Raw genomic sequence first — 23,842 nt, forward strand, 5'->3', positions numbered from 1 at the left:
TCACTCAATCTCTGCCTCTGTCTTCGCAGAGTCTTCTTATAAGGACACCAAATCTGAGATTTAAGGCCCACTCTAATCCAGGAGGATGGCAACTTACCTTGATTACACAGGCAAGAACCCTATTTTCAAATAAGGTTTCATTCACAAGGGATGGGCGGTGGGACTTCAACAGATCTTTTGGGGGGGCCACAAATCAATCTATGACAAGCGGTACTTCTTCAATGAGACTCTATGGCTCTTCAGAGAGTGATTCAGTTGTTGCAGTGGATTCACAGAGACTGCCAAGTTGTAACCTTTCCTTTGTTTTTAAGTGAAAGGAAAATAGAAGAGATATAGTAGCATGCATTGTATGTATGTGTGTATGTATGTATGTATGCATCGCCACTGAATTCTTGTTGATTTCCTTTGACCTCCAGACATTTTTTTATTTTAATGGCCTCAAAAGAATTAAAGTAGCAAGTTGGCCTGATGATGTGCCTTCTATAGACTCCCCTATTTTAGTTTTTCTTTTTATTTATTTATTTTTAATTTTTTAATGTTTATTTTTGAGAGAGAGAGAGAGACGGAGTGTGAGCGGGGGAGGGGCAGAGAGAGAGAGGGAGACACAGAAGCTGAAGCACGTTCCAGGCTCAGAGCTGTCAGCACAGAGCCCGGCGTGGGGCTCGAACTCACCAACTGTGAGATCATGATCTGAGCCAAAGTCAGACGCTTTACCGACTGAGCCGCCCAGGCGCCTCATAGGCTCCCCTGTTTTATTGAAAACGGCTATAGCAGCTAGGTCATTCATATGAGAGGCATGAATGAAACCATGAGAACAACATAAGCACTGTGTCAAGTGGAAGCAGTTGTGAACATAGAACGTAGAGGAATGCTTCAGAAGCCCATTGCCTTAGGGCTTCCAGCCCTCTGACATAACTGCTGACAGCAAGAGCGCAGATGGAAGACAAACCACAGCAGTGTCGAGCTATACAAAGAGGGGTAGCTCACGTCCAAAAATGTTCTCCGATTCAAACAAAAGCACTCCAAGAAACATAAGTTGGATAAGCATAGTCACAGAAGTCACCGACCTCATGAGCAGTTTCTACAGAATACTCTCTTAGCCTGGAATAAAGGGATTAGGAGGGACGTCCGGGGCCTAGTCCCATCTGAATTTCCAGGAAGCTTACACCATCTGAGCAGTAGCTCTGTGGCATTAAGGGTTTTCCCTTTGAGGGCTGCTCACAGAGCAAGTCGGAGCATAAATACCAAATTCAATGACCGTAATCCTTGTTGACATGCAAAGTGTGCCCGTCTTACATCTGGCACTCAGGAACACAACATAAATTCTCCTATCTCTGAAGGGGATTAATCTGCATTTCTAGTTCATAAAGATGTTTTAGTCGATATTTTGGCTCTCGGAAAAGAGTTTGCCTCAAAAACGGAAGCGAACAACAATCTGTTAGAAAAATGTCTCCCCAAAGTGGATGAGATAATGACATTTTATTTCTAAACATAGCTTTCTATAGAATATTCTCATAATAGCCATCCAGCTACAGGCTCTTATTGAACAATACTCAGTCCCATCAATAACATGCTGATAATTTTATAGGAGGGTACATGAGCTTAATTCTGGAAAGGCAAAAAGGAGTTAGGGGGAAGTCCCTCATATCCAGCTCCCTGTGTGACATTATCACCTGGATGTATAACAGCTTTCTCAGGTTTAACATCTCTAACACTTAAAAACTTCCTACAAAATGGCTCCTTTTGTAATTCTGCAAACTCATTCTTCCATTTTCTCAGGTCATAAATCTTGGAGTCATCCTTAAACTCCTCTCTTTCTATTGGACGTGTGTATAATTCATCAAATCTTTTCAGCTTTCTACTTTTTGTTTCTTTTTGTTTTTGGAGTGTCAGCAGACTCCAGTAGTAACCGCCCTGTTCTAAGGCCCCATTTTCCTCACCTAAACTCTTGAAAACCTTCTCACGAATTTCCCTGCTTCTATATATGTCCTGTGCAGTCTTTCTGGCACCCTGAAGCCAGAGACTTATTATTTTTCTTTTAATATATGTTTTTAAATGTTTATTTGAGAGACAGAGAGTGAACTGGGGAGGGGCAGAGAGTGAGGAGGGCAGAGGATCCAAAATGGGCTCTGTGCTGACAGCAGGGAGCCCGATGCAGGACTCGAACTCATGAACTGGGAGATCATGACCTGAGCCGAAGTCAGACACTGAAGTGACTGAGCCACCCAGGCATCCCTGAAGCCAGAGAGTCATTATACGACATAGGTCAGATCATGGCGCTCCTGTGCTCAAAACTGTCCACTGACATTCTACCTCACCCAAAGTAAATCCAAATTCTTATTGTGGCCTATGGGGTCTAGTGGAATTCTCTATTGCCCTTGCCCTTCCAAGACCTTTCTGATCCCAACATCCCCTGCTCCCCCCCTTGCCTGTTCTGCCCCATTCACTTCTACTCCTTGTTATCAAGCTGTTTTATAAATATTCCAAGCATGTGCTTCTGTCAAGTCTTTTTGTTTTCTCACTGTTGGGGCTCCTCTTTCCAGGTCTACACATGCCTGACTCCCTCACCTCCTTAGATCTCTGCGCAAATGTCTCATCTAAGGCCTTCAGTGCATAACTTCAATGTAACTGCAATACCTTACCTTCTCTTTATATTTTATTTTCCCTCACCCTATTTTATGTTTCTTCTTAGCATTTATTATCACCTTACATTATATATGTGTCCTTTTTGTCTGATTATTTCCTGTCTACTCTCAAGAATGTAAGCTCTATGTTATCAGGAACTTGATTTCGTTTGTTGCTGTAGGTCATTCATTAGTGACTAAAATAGTACTTGGCACGTAGTAGAAACTCATGTTTCTCAAAAAAAAAAATGAATAAGTCACTTATTGGTTAAATAAATAAATATATAAAAGGTAATTTCATACATAGGCTAAAATTTACTGTTTTCCCCTCTAGTTTAGTGCATCTGAAGGTGTAAAGACAGAGGTATAAACAGAGACATCTAAAGGTGTAAAGAAGTCTAAAAAGACTAGGCTAACATGAGAATATTATCATGGTTACTGTGGTATTCATCAGAAAATAGCTATGAATCTATGAGCACAGTTCCTATTTGTTTTAGAAGTGAATAGCCTAAAATACAACCTTAGGGATAAACCATCGACTTAATTGTACAAGGCAAATAAAAATTTATGAAAAGTTTGTGAAAAATTTAATTTATGAAAATTTTAATGTATAAAAATTTAATTTATGATGCTTTTATTTGAGTATTTTTGCAACTCATAGATGTTTACCAAATGGGAATGAAAGGTACGAGAGGTTCACGTTTGAGGCTACACATGCAAAAGGCAAAACAAATCCTTGCCTTCAGAAGATCTCACCTTGTTGAGGTGACAAAATATAAAACACATGAAGGAACTGAGAAACACCTTATCAGAATAACATAATGAAAACATAATGAGAAATTAAACCAATACATTCTAAGGAGTTGTCAAAGAAAGAGGTTATCAGGTATATCAGATGCATTTTGAGTCCCTCATAACAGAGTAGTATGTGACAATAAACACAGAATAGGAAGGGAAAACAATGGATACGTTCATTCAAGAAGCATTTATTGAGCACTTACTAATACCAGTCGTATGTATGTTGGGCATTTAAAAAAATACAGTCTGTGTCCCCAGTCTGTGTTCACCTAAATCAGTGATTTCATAGCAATGGGAAGTGTTCAGTGGTTGGCGTTTGATCAAAGAGTTATGGGGGGACAACAGAAGGGAAATCGCCTCTGCCTGGGAAGGAGCAAGACCAGGCAAAATTGTCACTGCAGCTGAGACTTACAGGATGAATAGAAGCTGCCAAGACTCACACACTGTGTGAGTGACAGTGTGTGTATGTGTGTTTGTGTGTGCACTCCAAGAAAAAGGACAGCAAGTCCTTAGGTGAGGAGGTGAGAAGGAACTATTATGTGGCGAAGCTATGGACAGCTTGATGCTGCTAAAACAAAACCCTACAGAGATCAGAAAAAAGAAAAAAAGTCTCAGGCCAGATTAAGAAAGGCTTTGTTAATATTGCTGGAGAGCTTGAGTATGTAGTATGTATATACATACATATATATGTATATGGTTCCCATATACATATGTCCTCCCAGACAGAGGATATGCTTAATTTTTCTTTTTTTTTTCTTTTTTCTTCCCTTCCTCTGTCTCTTTCTTATCATTTGAACCATTCTTAACTGTACAATTTAGTGTCATTAAATATATTAACAATGTTTTGTAACTATCACCACTAGCTATTTCCAGAACATTTTTATCATCCCAAGCAGAAAGTCTGTACCCATAAAATGGTTAGTCCTCCTCCTCCCAGGCCTTATTTTTAGAAATTGAAGTGATATTTAGACTATAAATTGGAATAAGAGAGGTAAATTAGAATAATATTGCAAATCTGATTTGAGTTGTTATGTTTTTAAGTTGTATTTTTAAACTATTTGAGGAAAAATCATGTTAGCTACTTCATTTACTTTTTTTTATTTTTTATTAAGTTTTTAAAATATTTGTTTATATTTTAGAGAGAGACAGAGCATAAGCAGGGGAGAGGCAGAGAGAGAAGGAGACACAGAATCTGAAGCAGACTCCAGGCTCTGAGCTATTAGTACAGAGCCCGACCTGGGGCTCAAACTCTTGAACCCATGAGATCATGACCAGATCCAATGTCAGACACTTAACCAACTGGGCCACCCAGGCACCCCTTTAATTTTTTTTAATGTTTATTTATTTTTGAAAGATAGAGAGAGTGTGAGTGGGGAGGGGCAGAGAGAGGGAGACACAGAATCCGAATCAGGCTCCAGGCTCTGAGCTGTCAGTACAGGGCCCAATGTGGGGCTCAAACCCAGGAGCTGCAAGATCATGACCCGAGCCAGATGCTTAACTGACAGAGCCACCCATGTGCTCCATTAGCAAATTCATTTTGATGTCAATTTATATTCAATAAGATTTGGGAAAAGTGCCATTTTTAAGCTCATATGGGTGGAGAGTCCTATTTAAAAGCTTGTTTTAATGTGAACTACTATTCTTCTACTTCTTTTCTCCTAGAGAACTGTTAGTCTTTAAAATGAACTAGGCTAGGGGCACCTGGGTGGCTCAGTCAATTAAGCATCCCACTTCCACTCAGGTCATGATCTCACGGTTCGTGAGTTCGAGCCCCACCTGCGCTCTGTGCTGACAACTTGGAGCCTGGAGTCTGCTTTGGATTCTGTGTCTCCTTTCTGCCTCTCTCTCACTCACACTCTGTCTCTCTTTCAAAAATAAATAAACATTAAGGTTTTTTTTTTAATAAAATAAAATAAAGTAAACTAGGCTAGTTTAGTGAAAAGCATTTTTATAAGTTTTTGAAAAGAAATATATTCAATCTTGTAATTAAGAAACTGAATTTCTGCTAGGTTTTATTTGATGCAAATTTATGTTTACAATTGGTTTTAATTAAAAATTCAGTTATCCATTCTTGTTTTAAGAGTATACCAATTATACTCTTAAGCTAGCTTTGTTGAAAATTCATATTCGTAAGCTGAATTAATGAAAACTCATATTTTCTGAATTTTCTGGTAAAAATTTTAGAATTTTCTTTGTTTAGAAAAACTAGTTTTCAAACCATTTTTGATTAAAATATATGTCCACAAACTATATGTATTAGAATGTATGTATTCAATCATATTTGATGAAGCTTTATTTCAAAGGTATATCTAAAATATTTGGTGATTAAGCAGATATAAGTGAGATAGGACAGAAAGAAATTAACTTAGGATTCTAAGTCAAATAATCATACCTATTAAAATCTAATTCTTAGTGTCATAAATGATACATAGTAATATTATAATGAAAATTTCGATTGGGATATTCTTTATGACTTCCATGACTTTGTCATTCTTTCCTGACTTATCTTCTGTTATCTTATTCACAGATTTTACCTTTCTGTTGCTTCTTGGACAGTTCTTAAGTTTCAATCCTTATTTTTCCTCTTATTTTTCCTCTATTCTCTTTCCAGCAATGGCAAGAGTTCACGCTGATGGTTTTGGGTATAGAGTAAAACCTTGGTTTGCAAGTATAATTTGTTCTGGAAACATGCTTGTAATTCAAAGCACTTGTATATCAAAGTGAATTTCCCCATAAAAATAATGAAAGTGATTGCAGTACTGAACTACAGTACAAAATAATTAAAAAATATAAAATACAAAGAAAACTAAACAAATGAACCCACACTTACCTTTGAAAACCTTCGTGGCTGAGATTTTCTCTGAGGGAGACAAGAGAGAGGAGGGTTATTGTGTAGGACGACTTTCACTATCATAACGGAATCACTGTTCTCAATGGCTCAATAAAATCTTTTTCTGTATGGGGGCCCTCATATATGCTTGTACAAATGTTGACTACAGTACAGTATTAATAAACTCTTGTCATATACTGTATTTAATATAACTGGTAATAAGGCAGCAAAGGAAAGGATCTCTATGCAGGCAGCCTGACCTAGAATGAAGCAAAACATTCTTAAGCTTACTTTTGCATAGAAAAGCAAAAGACTATCTACAGGTGCTTTGCAGTGACAAAAAAAAAAATGCTGTGCGCACCTTCCAAAGTTCTGGAAAATCACTGATTTCTGCCAAACACCATGGCCTGAGACTGAGCATCTGAGCATGGGAGATGATTGCCCACAATCCAGTGTGTGTGTGTGTGTGTCTGTGTGTGTGTGTGTGTGTGTGTGTCTGTGTGTGACAGAGACAGAGACAGAGAGAGACAAAGATTGAAAGAGAGAGAGAGAGAGAAAGAGAAGAATCACTGGCTCAAAGTGGCTCAGTTGTGATCATGTGATGTTGGGTGTCATGAGCTAGTACTACTCATATTGTAAGACATTGCTCGTTTATCAAGCTAAAATGTATTAGAAGTGTTTGCTCATCTTATGGAGCACTTTGCAGAACAAGGTACTTTGCAATCCAAGGTTTTACTGCGTATCTAAGGTCGCCTTGTATTTAACAAAGTTAACGTCTCCTTAATGTCCAACTTTGTATTTTTAACTGTCTGTTGAACATCATCAGAGCATCTGTGAATGACCCTGAGAATCTCTGCAAGCAATGTGTTAAAATTCTCTCTAGTTATCTTCCAAAGCCCTCCTTCTGAGTTCTCTTTTCCATCACTACGCCCAGTAGTGGGCATAGTCCATGTGGTCCCCAATAAGTATTAAGTCCAAAGAGCTTCTGTGATGTCTTTCATATGCATTCCCTCTTTTACTTCCCTACCAAATTTCTGTACGCCATGGTCTCAGTATTCATGAATAGGGCTCTACCTTCTTACTTTTCTCTATTGATTTCCTTAATTTGTCCCACAAAATCTATTTTATTCACTGTGGCTAGAGTGATCTTTGTAAAGTATGACTGACTAGTACAGGAATTTTTTCATGCGACTCTTCAGGTATGACAACCAATGCATCAAACTGGATTCACATCTTATTTCGACAACTAGCTCTTCCTTTTGCACTCCACATTGATGAAATGGCATCCCCAATCGAACATGTATAGCTACATATTTGTTTTGCTCCTTGCTGTATATCCTCACTTCCTAGAATAGTATTTATCATCTAATTCTGCTACACGAGTAGGTTTGAATGAATGTATGAATGAACGAATGACATCATCTTCCATCTCTAATCAATCAAGCTTTATATATTTTATTCCCCAAATGTTTCTACTTTTTCCCTTTCTATGCTTTCTGCCACTAATATGCTCAGTTGTCTTTATTTTTTGCTGGGGGTATGTGTCAGTAACCTTCTTACTGATGACTGTTTTATCTTATGAGTAGATAAAACCATGCCATTTTTCTGTTTAGAACTCATCAATGGCCCCTTGGGATGCAGCCCTAGGCGTTTAGTCTTGAATCAAAACTCTCCATGATCCAGCATATGGGTAGTTCTGCAGTATTATATTTTCCCACTCCCTGCCTCATTTTCATATTATACCTTATTAAACTTGTAGCCTTCTTCTTGTCCATTCCTCCCAACCATCTCAGTTTGTCCAAGACTGAGGGGGTTCCCAGGACACAGAATTTTCAGTGATAAAATTGGGAAAGTCCGGGGAAAACCAGGACCACCCTAAAACACGCTGGGCAGTTTCTAGCTTCTGTATCTTTAGGCCATAAGTCACCTCTCCCTGGAATTCTATTTCTTCCCCTCTTAGTCTAAGTCTCACTGATCCTTTAAAATTATGTCTGGCAGCACTCCATTAGGCCCCCTTCATATTAACCTTGGGCCAGGGTAACCAGGCAATGACTTCCCCAAACTCAAGAATTATCATGTTTATCTTTAAATTCCTAGAAACTTTTGAAATGCTCAATTTTAAAAAGAAATTAATAAATATGTACTGAATAAGTAAATTATTTTCCAACAGAGTAAATCCTAAAAGCTACAATTTGACTTTCAAGACCTCCATGGATAAGCTCTATTCTAACAATTAATTCATTTCAATTAGACTCAAAGTAATTATTCAGTTTAAACAAGATTTATTGCATATCTACAATTTTCAAGGCTTAATTCTTGTCTGTATTACTTTCTATTATTTAATCCCAATTGAATAATTTTTTTTCAAAGGTGACACATTTCTTTTTTTTTTTTTTACCTTTTGTTATAACATCATCCTCAAAATATACTTATCTGTATCTTTACCTCTCTAAATTCATCATATTTGCTGAGGTTTAGATTAACTGCCAATTGCTTCCATGAAAACTGATTAGTCTTGATTACCAGTCCAGAGCAATTTGTGTAATCATGTACTGTACCTTGCTTGGGCTTTTTTTACATTCCTTGATACTTTTTGAGTTGTGCCATATTATTTGTAATTTTGGCTTTTCTTCCTTACTAGGTTAGGAATGCTTATCTCTGTATCTGCTTCATTATCTAATTCGATGCCTTGTACATTCAATGACCAAAACATTAATTTTTGTTTTAAGATTATAATGTAAGAATGGCTTGGGGGGAGGAGCCAAGATGGCGGAACAGCATGGAAGTTTTTTGTGTGTCTTGCATCCATGAAATACAGCCAGACCAACACTAAACCATCTTACACACCTAGAAAACTGATGAGAGGATTAACACAACAATATGCACAACCTGAACCACAGAATTCAGCAGGTATGTGGCGCAGAGGGGTGAACTTGGGGATAGAGAAGCCGGCGGCAGGCAGGGACCTGCTTTTGCTGGCAGAGAGAGGACGGAGACTGGAAGGGGTGGGGGAGAACATGGGAAAAGCACCCCCCCCAAAAGCAGCTGCAGAGAAAGTGGAAAATTGGAAACAGCCGCAGGGACTAAACTAAAAAGGGAGAAAGGAGAAAGGAGAGGGTTTAAATTCCATTAAGACTGTAAACAAGGGGAGCACAAAGGCTGCAACTCCGCAGCTCGATACCTGGCAGTGCTCTCGTGGGAAGGCGAATCTCCAGGAACAGAGTGGGGTCCGGGAGGTTCTCGGGCCACACGGGGAACAGCGGTTCCATTGCTGGAAGGACATTTGGTAGAGACTGTTGAAGACACCTGGTCCCAGCAGACCCCAGAAAACTGCCACCTTTGCTGGTGCTGGGGCAAGGTCGTTAAGGGGTGAATCCTGGTGCCAGATGTGTGTTGTGATTTTCCATAATCTCTGAAAAGCTGCTGCTACACTATCTCGCGAACTTTTTCTGGGGCGGGTTGACATCTGGCCGCAGTCTCGGGGCACCGATAGCAACAGGGTCCAGCAAGCATTCCTGGGTGCAGCCAACATTTGGCCATTGCTCGGTGAGACCCTCCCACAGAGGGGCGGAACAGATCAAAGCCACAGTCCTTTGGAAGTAAGGGGCTGGGGAAAATAGCCGCATCTGAGACAAAACTCAGGAGAGAGGTACTGCCTGGGGCTTGGTCATGGACAGTGAAAAAGCAGGAAGTGGACAAAAGCTGAAGATGGAGGACAGGTGTGTGATTGCTGATTGGAGAGAACGGTTCCCATACTAGAGACTGGGTAGCTGGGTGACGCCATTTTCACCACTCCCACGCGTACACAGAGTGTATGAACCTACAGGCTCTGCAACAATCCACCCCAGTAGGCTACCAGCGCCATCTAGTGGAGAACAGAGCTGTTACACTGAGCCTCTCCCAACTGGGCCAACCTCTCTCTTTAAGAACCCAAGTCTCACCGCCTACTTAGTTTATGGAATATAAAGCACTACATAGTCTGACTTCTAAGGGAAAACAAACTAATCTCAGTCCTATGGCAATCTGTTAGCAGGTCCATCTATTAAATTTTCTTTCTTTTTTTAAATTTTTTTCTCTTTTACACTCTTCTTTTTCTTGAATACAAAAAGAGAAAAAAATTCATTTTTATTTTCAATTTTTATTAAAAATATTTTTCTTTATTTTTTACTATATTTTTTACTTTTGTGTAAATTTTTTCAATTTCTATCTTACTTCCATTATTCTATTTTAGTCTACTTCAGTGTATTTACCTTTTCAAATTTTTAAACGATTTCCTTGTTTTCTTTTCTCTTTTTCTTTTTTCTCTTTTATGTTTCTTTTCTTTTTCTTGAACGCAGAAAGTGAAAAACTTTATTTTTACTTTCAACTTCTATTAAAAATATGTTTCTTTCATTTTTTTTTTACTATGGTTTTTGCTTTTCAATTAGCAATAATCGTGCCTCAGATAAACCTCATTGGCTATGATACTGCCACAGCGCAAAGCTTACAGTTTTTGCTTTGATGTAATTTTTTTCAAATTCTATTTTACTCCCATCATTTTATTTTAGACTACTACAGTGTATTCACTTTTTCAAATTTCCAAACAATTTCTTTTTTTCCTCTTTTTTCTCTTTTTCGTTTCTTTTCTTTTCCTTGAATACAAAAAGAGAAAAAAATTCATTTTTATTTTTAATTTTGATTAAAAATATTTTCTTTAATTGTTTTCCTACTATAGTCTTTACTTTTGTGTAATTTTTTTTTCGAATTCTATTTAACTCCCATCATCTTGTTTTCGTCTACTTCAGTGTATTCATTTTTTCAGATTCTCAAACGATTTCCTTTTTTTTCCCCATTTTTTTTCTCTCATCTGTCAAACCACTTTCAACACCAAGACCAAGACACACCTAGGACCTAGCATCATTTATGAGATTTGTTTTGTGTGTGTGTGTGTTTTTAATTTTTTAATTTTCATTTTTTTAATTTTCACTTTTTTAATTTTCATTTTCCTACCTCATTAATTCCTTTCTCCCTTCAAAATGACAAAACGAAGGAATTCACCCCAAAAGAAAGAGCACGAAGAAACGACAGCCAAGGATTTAACCAACAGAGATACAAGCAAGAGGTCTGAACCAGAATTTAGAATCACGATAATCAGAATACTAGCTGGAGTCGAAAATAGATTAGATTCCCTTTCTGCAGAGATAAAAGAAGTAAAAAATAGCCAGAATGAAATAAAAGATGCTATAACTGAGCTTCAATCACGGATGGATGCAGCGGCGGCAAGGATGGACGAGGCAGAACACAGAATCAGCGATAGAGCAGACAAACTTATAGAGAATAATGACGCAGAAAAAAAGAGGGAGATGAAGGCAAAAGAGGACAATTTAACAATTAGAGAAATCAGTGACTCATTAAAAAGGAACATCAGAATCATAGGGGTCCCAGAAGAGGAAGAGAGAGAAATAGGGGTAGAAGGGTTATGTGAGCAAATCATAGCAGGAAACTTTCCTAACCTGGGGAAAGACACAGACATCAAAACCCAGGAAGCACAGAGGACCCTCATTAGATTCAACAAAAACCAACCATCAACATGGCATATCATACTCAAATTCACAAAATGCTCAGGCAAGGAGAGAATCATGAAAGCAGCAAGGGAAGAAAAGTCCCTAACCTACAAGGGAAGACAGATCAGGTTTGCAGAAGACCTATCCACAGAAACTTGGCAGGCCAGAAAGGAGTGGGAGGATATATTCAATGTGCAGAAACAGAAGAGTATGCAGCCAAGAAGAATGCTTTATCCAGCAAGGCTGTCATTCAAAATAGAAGAAGAGATAAAAAGTTTCCTGGACAGGGGTGCCTGGGTGGCTCAGTTAGTTAAGTGTTCAACTTCGGCTCAGAAGATTCCAGGAGAATCTGGAAGAAATGGACAAATTCCTAGAAACATATAAACTATCAAAACTGAACAGGAAGAAATAGAAAATTTGAACAGACCCATAACCAGTAAGGAAATTGAATTAGTAATCAAAAATCTCCCAAAAAACCAGAGTCCAGGGCCAGATGGCTTTTCAGCGGAATTCTACCAAACATTTAAGGAAGAGTTAACACCTATTCTCTTGAAGCTGTTCCAAAAAATAGAAATGGAAGGAAAACTTCCAAACTCTTTCTATGAAGCCAGCATTACCTTGATTCCAAAACCAGACAAAGACCCCACAAAGAAGAACTATAGACCAATTTCCCTGATAAACATGGATGCAAAAATCCTCAACAAGATATTAGCCAACCAGATCCAACAATACGTTAAAAAAAAATTATTCACCACGACCAAGCGGGATTTACACCTGGCACGCAGGGTTGGTTCAATATCCTCAGAACAATTAATATGATTCATCACATCAATAAAAGAAAGGACTAGAATAATATGATCCTCTCAATAGATGCAGAGAAAGCATTTGACAAAATACAGCAGCCTTTCTTGATAAAAACCCTCAAGAAAGTCGGGATAGAATAAGCATACCTCGAGATCATAAAAGCTATACAGGAACAAACCAACACCAATATCATCCTCAATGCAGAAAAACTGACAGCTTTCTCCCTAAGGTCAGGAACAAGACAGGAATATCCACTCTCGCCACTGTTGTTCAACATAGTATTGGAAGTCTTAGCCTCTGCAATCAGATAACACAAAGAAATAAAAGGCATCCAAATTGGCCAGGAAGAAGTCATACTTTCACTCTTCACAGATGACATGATACTCTATATGAAAAATCCAAAAGATTCCACCAAAAAACTGCTAGAATTGATTCATGAATTCAGCAAAGTTGCAGGATATAAAATCAACACACAGAAATCGGTTGCATTCCTATACACCAACAATGAAGCAACAGAAAGAGAAATCAAGGAATCGATCCCATTTACAGTTGCACAAAGAAACTATAAAATACCTAGGAATAAATCTAACCAAAGAGGCAAAAAATCTATATGCTGAAAACTACAGAAAACTTATGAAAGAAATTGAGGAAGACACACACACACACACACACACACACACACACACAAAATGGAAAAAGATTCCATCCTCCTGGATAGGAAGAACAAATATTGTTAAAATGTCGATACTACCCAAGGCAATCTACATATTCAATGTAATCCCTAACAAAGTAGCACCAGCATTCCTCACAGAGCTAGAACAAATAATCTTAAAATTTGTATGGAACCAGAAAAGACCCCGAATAGCCAAAGTGATCTTGAAAAAGACAACCAAAGCAGGAGACCTCACAATCCCGGACTTCAAGCTATACTACAAAGTTGTAATCATCAAGACGGTATGATACTGGCACAAGAACAGACACTCAGATCAATAGAACAGAATAGAGAACCCAGAAATGGACCCACAAACGTATGGCCAACTAATCTTTGACAAAGCAGGAAAGAATATCCAGTGGGATAAAAACAGTCTCTTCAGCAAGTGTTGCTGGGAAAACTGGACAGCGACATGCAGAAGAATGAACCTGGACCACTTTCTTACACCATACACAAAAATAAACTCAAAATGGATGAAAGACCTCAATGTAAGACAGGAAGCCATCAAAATCCTTCAGGAGAAAGTAGGCAAAAACCTCTTTGATCATGGCTGCAGCAACTTCTTACTCAACACATCTCCAGAAGCAAGGGAAACAAAAGCAAAAATGAACTACAGGGACCTCATCAAAATAAAACCTTCTGCACAGTGAAGGAAACAATCAGCAAAACTAAAAGGCAACCAAAAGAATGGGAGAATATATTTTCAAATGACATAGCAGATAAAAGGTTAGTATCCAAAATCTATAAAGAACTTCTCAAACTCAACACCCAAAAAACAAATAATCCAATGAAGAAATGGGTATAAGACATGAATAGACACTTCTTCAAAGAAGACATCCAGATGGCCAACCGACACATGAAAAAATGCTCAACATCACTCATCATCAGGGAAATACAAATCAAAACTACAATGAGATACCACCTTACACCTGTCAGAATGGCTAACATGAATAACTCAGGCAACAACAGATGTTGGTGAGGATGAAGAGAAAGAAGATTTCTTTTGCATTGTTGGTGGGAATGCAAGCTGATGCAGCCACTCTGGAAAACAGTATGGAGGTTCCTCAAAAAACTAAAAATAGAACTACCCTATGACCTAGCAATTACTAGGCATTTAGCCACGGGATACAGGTGTGCTGTTTTGAAGGGACACATGCACCCCCATATTTATAGCAGCACTATCAACAATAGCCAAAGTATGGAAAGAGCCCAAATGTCCATTGATGGATGAATAGATAAAGAAGAAATGGTATATATATACAATGGAGTATTACTCGGCAATCAAAAAGAATGAAATCTTGCTATTTGCGACTACGTGGATGGAATTAGAAGGTATTATGCTAAGTGAAATTAGTCAGAGAAAGACAAAAATCATATGACTTCGCTCATATGAGGACTTTAAGAGAGCAAACAGATGAACATCAGGGAAGGGAAACAAAAATAATATAAAAACAGGGAGGGGGACAAAGCATAAGAGACTCATAAATATGGAGAACAAACAGGTTTGCCAGAGGGGTTGTGGAAGGGGGGATGGGCTAAATGGGTAAGGGGCACTAAGGAATCTACTCCTGAAATCATTGTTGCACTAGATGCTAACTAATTTGGATGTAAATTTTTAAAAATAAAAAAAATAAAACAATTTAAAAATTAAAAAAAAAAGATTTGTCAAAAAAAAGAAGAATGTGACTTGATTTTTGAAATCTAAATTTATAGTGAAAATGTCTATGCCCATTGGACATAAAATTATTAGGCTCCAGACCATCTGGTGAGAGGTAGACAGATTTCAAAATGAATTAAATTTATTTTTCTAAGTAGGAATTAAGACATTTCTGCTATAGGTCACTATGTGTAACCTTGACAACAAGCTTTCCCTTATTTTTGTCCAAGAATAATTTATACAGAAAAATTTTTTTGTTTTATTTTTTAGATGTTAAAACTGAACACCCTTCCTTTGAATTTAGAATTGTCTCAACTTACTAAGTTTCTGTATCCATTTTTTTTAATAAACTGTTGCCATGGAAACAGTATTTCAGATGTTTTGTCTTCCTTCAAATTTCACATCTGCTATCATGCTATATATATATATATATATATATATATATATATACCACACACACACACGAAACAGCCATCTTTGTTGCTTATGAAGATCAAAGTTAATGTTCAATAATGTGAATACACAACCCTTTGTACTAGCGGCTAATATTGGGAAAATAATTGGGAAGCAGTAGGACACTCTCAAATTAGAAATATGTAACAGAGGTAATTTACAATCTGGAAAACAGAATGATTTTTTGTTTCATTAAAATATTATCTTCAAGTATTCAGCACATTGCCATATAGTGCTGTTATTTTGAAGTGCTTTGTGAACTTGTACTTGCCTTTTAGATTTACTCATGTAAATAATTGCCCCTTCAAGTCATGTCAGTTCCATTAAGAGCCTTCATTCCTCCCTGAGTTCCGAGTTTAGTCTTTGTACCTTTCTCACCTATACAATGAGATGGCAGAATCTATCCTTTACTCTCCATACTGCTGTATAATTATGCTCCTAATCCCTTTCATAAAGACATTGATTTAGCTGTTTATTTTTCTTTTGGACAAAGAATATGTCATCATCACCATGTAAAATGCAGAGAAGAAAGACCCAAAGATTAGATGTGAAGAATCCTGACTGGTAGCTGTTGTGTTGAAATATGGGTTTTCAGCATTCAGAGAACTCAGCAAGGATTAGTATCTTTTCCTTAAAGTCAATTTTGTGACCAACAGCACAGATTCATCTCCTTGACCTGGGTCAGCAAATCTGTTAGCATTCAAAATCTTACCTTTTACCTGGTTTGTGCCCTGGAGTGAATCTTAGGGAATGTGAATACTCCACCTTTTCCCACAGCTAATTCCAACTGCAGGATCTCTATATGGTCATAAATATTTTAGAAAAAGCTATGTATGGAAATTAGCTCAAAATTATGGAAATTGGCTCAAAATCAATTATTCCTTCTATGAGTGGCTTTCTGAGTAAACAAAATTAACTTAACTATTTAATTCATTTATTCAGACATAATCTGAATCCTGGGAATAGAGCTATGTTAGGAAGACATGCTATTGAATTAAGGAGTTTTTAGCATAGTAGGGTATGGAAGATTAAACCAAAGGTATAATAAATCAAAACTTGATAAGCATTACAAAAATATTCAGAAAAAATCTTAGGAGGTCAGTGGCTCAGTTCTGACTGGGAGAATCATGGAAGAGTATGAGCAAGGAATGGGAGGTAAGACAATGCATAGCCTTGGGGCTTGACAGAATATCAGTGCCAATTGCAGACATGACAAGTGAGGAGGAATTTCTGGTTAAGAGGATATCCTTTCAGATATCCTTTTGACATGTTAAGTTTGATTTTCTATGAAACATCCAGGGCTATCTCTGTAGCATGCAGTTATAAGAGCAAAGCCGAAGCTCAAGAAAGAGATTAGAAGATATGTAAATATGATGGTCACCTGCATTGACACATTGAAGTTTTCGAGGCCATTGGCTTATGAAAGATGACAGTATTAAGATTCATAAGAAGATAGTATAGAGGTAGCCAAGGAAATAGAGAGCAATAAGCAAACAGACAAAACAAAACAAAAACACCAAAACCTTGGGAATGTTTGAAGAGAATAAGAAAAAAATCAGGATGCAGGGCGTGAGAATACAGTATGGTGAAAGTCCACAAAAGGTGTGGAACACATGTAGAAAGGAAAGGATTTGTCACCCCATCAGATGGAGTATAAGAACGAAGAAAAGACACTTGATTACATTTTAGATACCAGATTTGCTGAACTACAGGGGAAAGACGATTGTACGGGGCTACAGGCTACGTAAAGGAGCAAGCGCACACTGTCATTTCAATGAAGAGAGAAAAACGTAGTGGACTTGTGTGAGCAGCAGAAATTGGAAGTCCACAGAGTTTTGTAATGATCAAGTGAAGATACAGAATTACATTCTTAGATTTAAAAATTCTGATGTCTCTCCTGGCAGCAGCGGATGCTTATGGTGCTGCTTGACTTTTTGTATGACTTGTGCCAGTGTGTGTGTGTGTGTGTGTGTGTGTGTGTGTGTGTGTGTGTGTAAAGCTTACATGATCTCATAAAATGACATGTTTTCAGGATGACCACAACAGATCTTAGAGCCCGGCCAATGTACCAGCTAGTGGACTGCAAAGGGAGGCAAGGTCTCCACGTGTGTGGAACATATAAAATTGTAATGACCTTAAGTGGCCAAGGGTTGACAGCATCCCTGCTCTACTTTATAGAAGATATATCACTTATTTATTTCTAAGGATTTCTTTAATGAATACAAAAATTTATGTTTTTCCCTTCATTTGTTTGAGGTGCAGTTTTTATCTCAAGAATTCCAGATTTTGTTTTCAATAAGCATCCAAGAAATTATTTTTATTCCACCCAGAAAGAGATGATCTGGGTTAAGACATCTTTGCAAGCTGGGTGCAAAAATCACATTCACTGAAGATACGGAAAGGCAGAAAAAGGAAGAAAAACCATTTTGTCAGATTTTCTTGATTTTGCTCATACAGCATTCAAGGATTTAACTAAAATCAATTAAAAATTTTTCTCCCGGGCTTCAGGCACCTGCGAAAATCATGGAAGTCTTAGAACTTTGGTGAAAGATTTTTTAAAAGCTTAGAAAATGGCTGTATTAAGTCATCTCATCCTCTCTGCAACCTGAAAGCAGCTTCCTTCGCTCTTTGAAGCTTCCATCAGGCACCCTGCCAGGTGCACCAAAGACCTCATTCCTTGTGCTGAGATCTTCTCTTATTGTGTTTGCGCTTCAGGGCATGTTTCAAAACTGATAGATCAAATTCTTGGTTCAGCCAGTCTTTAAAAAACAGGCAATTTATAAATGAGCTGTTTTAGCCCTGAGAAAGAAGTATTTGTTGGATCATTACGTATGGAATGTTCTGATCTTTAATTCCCTGCATACCATATTTTGTACAGTTCCTGAATCCTGAATTAGCAGCTAGATTTCAGAGAGAAGAAAAGAGAATTAGCTATTAGTTACAAATGTTTGCTTTTATTTTTTCAGTCCATCAAAGAAAATATTGGAGACTTTTAAAAATCCATTTTAGAGAAAAGGCTTTCAAAAGTTTAAATTTGAAAATCCGTGCTGCAATTGTGCATCATATAAATTCTGACAGTCCTCCATTGTGTGTGACTTGAGGGGAACAAAGGCCATGATACAAAATATTCTTTGCTTTTTTTCCTTCCTTTTTCTTTTCAGTGGAAGAAAAAGAAGGTTCTGGGAAATGTGTCTAAAGGTTAAAAATATTCATAAACTTAAAAATCAAGGAAAATAAAACGAACCTTGAAGAGAACTCTCATATTTTGTTTGAAATATCTTTAAAATAGAAAAACAAACAAGAACTATTTATTTTTTCTTTAAAAGCAATGAAATGAGATGGAAACACCTTGGACCATTTATGGGAAGAAATAGGTGATTCAAGGGCTAAATCCTTCTGAGTTTTGCTAACCCCCTTGAATTTCAGATTCCAGGATCGCTTTAAAACTTTGGTTGCTTTGCCTAATACAAGTGCAGTGAGAACCAGACGTTTCTCTGCTTCAGGAGACCGGTGTGTTGCAATTTTTTTCAAGAATGTTTTACTGTAATATTATCTATGACTGTGAAAATCTTTTATTTTTACATAGGGACTGAATTTCTAACCTAGTTTAGAGCTCCAAGAATAATTGTTATAATAGATTCCATAGTATCATTCAGAGCATTCGTTTTTGCTTTAACTTTGAAAGAGTGCTATTATTGCAATTGAATTGCTCCTGTCACTTTTGAGCAGTAACTTTACAATATTCAGCTGGGAGTCATCTCTCATCAAATAAGCACGTATTGTGAGGCAGGGCCTTGCGAGTACAACGATGAATTATTCAAACCTAAATATATTTTTTAAATGTTTATTTATTTATTTTGAGAGAGAGAGAGAGCGAGCAAGAGAGAGAAAGCTGGGGAGGGGCAGAGAGAGAGAATCCCAAGCAGGCTCTGTGCTGTCAGCACAGAGCCCCATGCAGGGCTCTATCCTGGGAACCGTGAGATCACAACCTGAGCCGAAATCAACAGCCTGACACTAAACCGACTGAGCCACCCAGGCTCATCCTCAAGCCCAAATGTGTTTTTTTAATTTTTAAAAATTTTATAAATGTTTATTTATTTTTGAGAGAGCAAGAGAGACAAAGCCTAAGTGGGGAAGGGGCAGAGAGAGAGGGAGACACAGAATCCAAAGCAGGCTCCAGGCTCTGCGCTGTAAGCACAGGGCCCAACGCAGGGCTCGAACTCAGGAACGGTAAGATCATGACCTGAGCTGAAGTCAGACCCTTAACCGACCGAGCCACCCAGGTGCCCCTTTTTAAAATTTCTTTTAATGTTTATTTATTTATTTATTTATTTATTTGTTTGTTTTAATTTTTTTAAACGTTTATTTATTTTTGAGACAGAGAGAGACAGAGCATGAACGGGGGAGGGGCAGAGAGAGAGGGAGACACAGAATCGGAAGCAGGCTCCAGGCTCTGAGCCATCAGCCCAGAGCCCAACGCGGGGCTCGAACTCACGGAGCGTGAGATCGTGACCTGAGCTGAAGTCAGACGCTTAACCTACTGAGCCACCCAAGCGCCCCAATGTTTATTTATTTTTGAAAGAGAGAGAGACAGTGCAGAAGCAGGGAAGGGGTAGAGGGAGAGGGAGACACAGAATCTAAAGCAGGCTCCAGGCTCTGAGCTGTCAGCCCAGAGCCCCACGCGAGGCTTGAACCCACACACTGTGGTATCATGACTTGAGCTGAAGTCGAATGTTTAACTGACTGAGCCACCCAAGCTCCCCCAAAGCCCAGATATTTTTAAGGAAAACCAAAACCATTTTTTTTCTCCACATGCATCAACATTTTTGGAAGCAAACCTTTAGAGACTCTATCATTACTTGCTCATCTACATCCCCATCAACTTCTCATGAGTATTCGTATCTAAGATCCTTCAACCATTGGAGCTTCCAGAACTTTGAACTGAGACATGATATTTTTATTCCAGTCTGGGAGCTTAGTCATGAATATTATTTGGGGAATTCATCTAAGATTAGTTATAAAGTTTTAAGATTCTAAATAAATTCCTGACCCCTAAACAGCACAGGTTTTCTTGGCAACAAGTCTAATAAAAGGCCTATAAAAGAAAATAAATTAAAGCAGAAAGAGGACATTTACATGTCTTTAATGTTTAGTTTCTCTCTTGGTAATATTGAGAAACTTGGGCCAGGACATTTCCAGTAACATTTAAAAAGAAAAAAGTGTTTTTTCTCACTTTTACGCTTTTTTTTAATGTTATAGCATCTTTTGCCTTTCCGATATTTATATTTTTTCATAGAATCTTTCAATTAATTTTGTTCATTAGATTCCGCCTTTGACTTTTAAACAATTTGCATGCGATTTAAGTTTATTGAGAAAGTTTTCAGTGCTCGCTTAATTAAATATATCAATTTTGTTGCCCATAGTTTCTGAAACTATTTAAATGTCTTTATTATCTAAATTCCAGATTTGGATATCAAAACTTGAGTGAACAAAGTAAAAGTTTTATAAATTCACCAAGAATTTACTGAATCACTACTATGTTCAGGGTTTTTTTTATTTAATGCCAGAAGCACAAATAGAAAAATAGTTATATAAGCACTTATATGTAGTTAGGACATTGTGTCTGAAAAACAGTTGGAATAAACTAACTGCCATTATGTAAGGGTTTTCAATGGTTGAGAGGATTAGAAAAGACAAATCTGAAGGAGGTGAAATTTGAACTGGTGGTCTTTAGGGATAAGTAGAATTGACATGATGTCAAGGAGGGAGAAAGAGGTAGCAGGATTCCTGAGAATGGATGAAGCGTGAGTAATGTCTCAAAAGAAGAAAATGATAGGGACATATTTGCAGCTTCACATAGCTGGATTATTGAATATTCATAGGGGCTAAGTGGGATATAAAGCAGGGAAAGGAGGTAGAGGCCACCTTGTTGAGGACTTTAATATTTGATTACATGGACCCAAAGAGAAAATTGAGTGTCCTTAAAATGAGACCTGGTAACTTAAAACAAAAATAATAATTGGACTTTGGCATTTTCAGTGGATTAGAGCTGGAAGACCTGTAGGCAAGAAAGCAATTTATGAGGATTTGCAATAAACACTGTGGTTTAAGTGGGAGTGAAAGGCATTATGGACACGGACTTTACAGGCTTTTCATTTGTGTGAATATGACCCTAAATGTCATAAATGATCAAAGTTCTGTGCCTGGGTACATGGGCAAATAGAGGCATCTTTGAAAGAAATAGACAGGTCAGAAGAAGGAGTTAGCTCTGAGGGAGAAAGGGCAGTTTTCTTTGCTCATACTAGCTTCGTGGTTGCAAGGGAGGCATCCAACAGATGATGCCTAACACTGTTGTAACCACAGGCCTTGGGCTTGCGAAAGAGGACACTGGGACTGGGCACATGCATGAGGGAGTCATTTCCTTAGACGAGATTGTTCATCTACCCATGGACACAGATGAGGAAGCTGACAGAGTATTGAGGGGAAGACATGCCTATTCAGAGAGCAAACCGTGAGAAATATGTTTACACGGGGGTGCGGAGAAATAAAGTGGAATTGCAGAGCAATTAAAAAAAGAGGTAAGAAGATGTTATGAGAGGGAAAAAATGAGTCTGTCACACAGGCGCAAAATGAATCCGTAGACAAAAAAGATGAAAAGAACTGGGAAAAGCTCTTTGGCCTTGGAGATGAGAAGGCCATGGGCACCTTAGTAAGAAGAGTTTCAGTAGATAAGCAGAAAAGAAGAGAGACCACAGGAAGAGAATGGAAAGAGTCGGTGTTGTGGTGCCAGCGGTATTTGATGTGGATACGTTGCAAGAGATTGGACTACTGAGAACAAAAGACGCTAAGTGGCAGCTTGAAGGAACAGCAGAGTTGAAGGATTGTAAAGACGCATTCATCAAATGAGGATACCTCTGCCCATGGGAAGACAGTAGTAAAGAACACCACAGAGTTAGAAGATGTGAGAAAGAGTACAACTGAATAGCAAAGTACTTAAAGAGGGAGAGATCTAGAGTGTAGGTAGCTGAACTGTATATCAAAGCATTTTTTCTTTTTCAGAAAAAGAAGTGGCTGTGAAGAGTCGTGTGTGTGTGTGTGTGTGTGTGTGTGTGTGTGTGTGTGTGTATTAATGGGTATTTTTTCTTCTCCAGTTGATGGCCCAGTACAGGAGATCTCAATCTCAGTAAAATAGGGCATATGGTCCTGCTGAGATTGATAAGATCTGGATGAGGTTAAGGATTTGTGTGAAAGGTTTTCAAGGGTGTTATAAGAAGCATCGATCTAGGACTAAACTGAAGATATAAGATAAGCAAATAATTTTTGTTAATGTTAAAAAATATACAGTTCTCTTCAACTTCTTAACTGACAACATTCTATATTGCTGAATTGTCCTTAATCTAAGTGGAACTTCTTCAATCATTATTAATTTCCTGCTTAATTGTGGTTACAGACTTCTGACTATGCTCAAAATAGAAATAATCAAGTAATTTTTTCTTTACTGAAAAGATTAATTGTATCTTAAATAAAATTTCTGGGTTTTTTTTGTTTTTTGTTTTGTTTTGGTTTTGTTTTATTTTGTTTTGTATTTTTGTTTGGTAACTGTGGCCAAGATTTCAAACGTAATTTTTAAAATTTTTTTTAATGTTTATTTATTTTTGACAGAGAGAAAGAGAGAGACAGAGTACAAGCAGGGGAGGGGAAGAAAGAGAGGGAGACACAGAATCCAAAGCAGGCTCCAGGCTCTGAGCTGTCAGCACAGAGCCCATCATGAGGCTTGAACTCACAAGCTGTGAGATCATGACCTGAGCTGAAGCCGGATGCTTAACTGACTCAGCCACCCAGGCATCCCATTCAAAAATAATTTTCGTTTCAGTTTATTCTGCAGATATGCTCTTTTTGTACTTATTTAATTCTTTGAATGGAAGAAGTCACATATTAGCAATATTAAAGCAATTAGTATATTTATGATTACCCATTTAAATATGTTGTCTATGTATATGTATATCCATATACTATACAACTTTACACGTGTAAAACCTTATATCGTAACTATCAATTTAAGTTGTATATACTCAGTATGATTATTTTTTCTTTGAAAATCAGTTAACTGCTATGATTGAAACTGTTATGATTTATCAGATACTTGTAAGGAAATGCTATTAGATGTGTCAGATTTTACTAAGAAACTTTATTAATTTTACTAAGAAGGTTTTCTAATTTGGACTTCTGGAATTGCTACACACATACACACACACACACAGTGTCTTAAAATTTGCTAAGAAAGCATATTAAATCAGACCTAAAAATAATTTTGTTTCTTGACCTTTGAGTTGCAAATGTTTTGTCACTCTTGCACTTTTCAAAGACAAACTTTGAACTTGAACATAATGACCAACTGAGCCCTCATATAAAGGATCAAAA

General features: G+C 37.6%; 1 pseudogene; it reads right to left on the reverse strand.

The window, feature by feature from the left end:
* Positions 1-10,626: 10,626 nt before the first annotated feature.
* Positions 10,627-10,736, reverse strand: LOC131508138 (U4 spliceosomal RNA; annotated as a pseudogene).
* Between the last annotated feature and the right edge of the window lie 13,106 nt (positions 10,737-23,842).

Source organism: Neofelis nebulosa, chromosome 3 (genome assembly GCF_028018385.1).
Source record: "Neofelis nebulosa isolate mNeoNeb1 chromosome 3, mNeoNeb1.pri, whole genome shotgun sequence".
Classification (NCBI taxonomy): domain Eukaryota; kingdom Metazoa; phylum Chordata; class Mammalia; order Carnivora; family Felidae; genus Neofelis; species Neofelis nebulosa.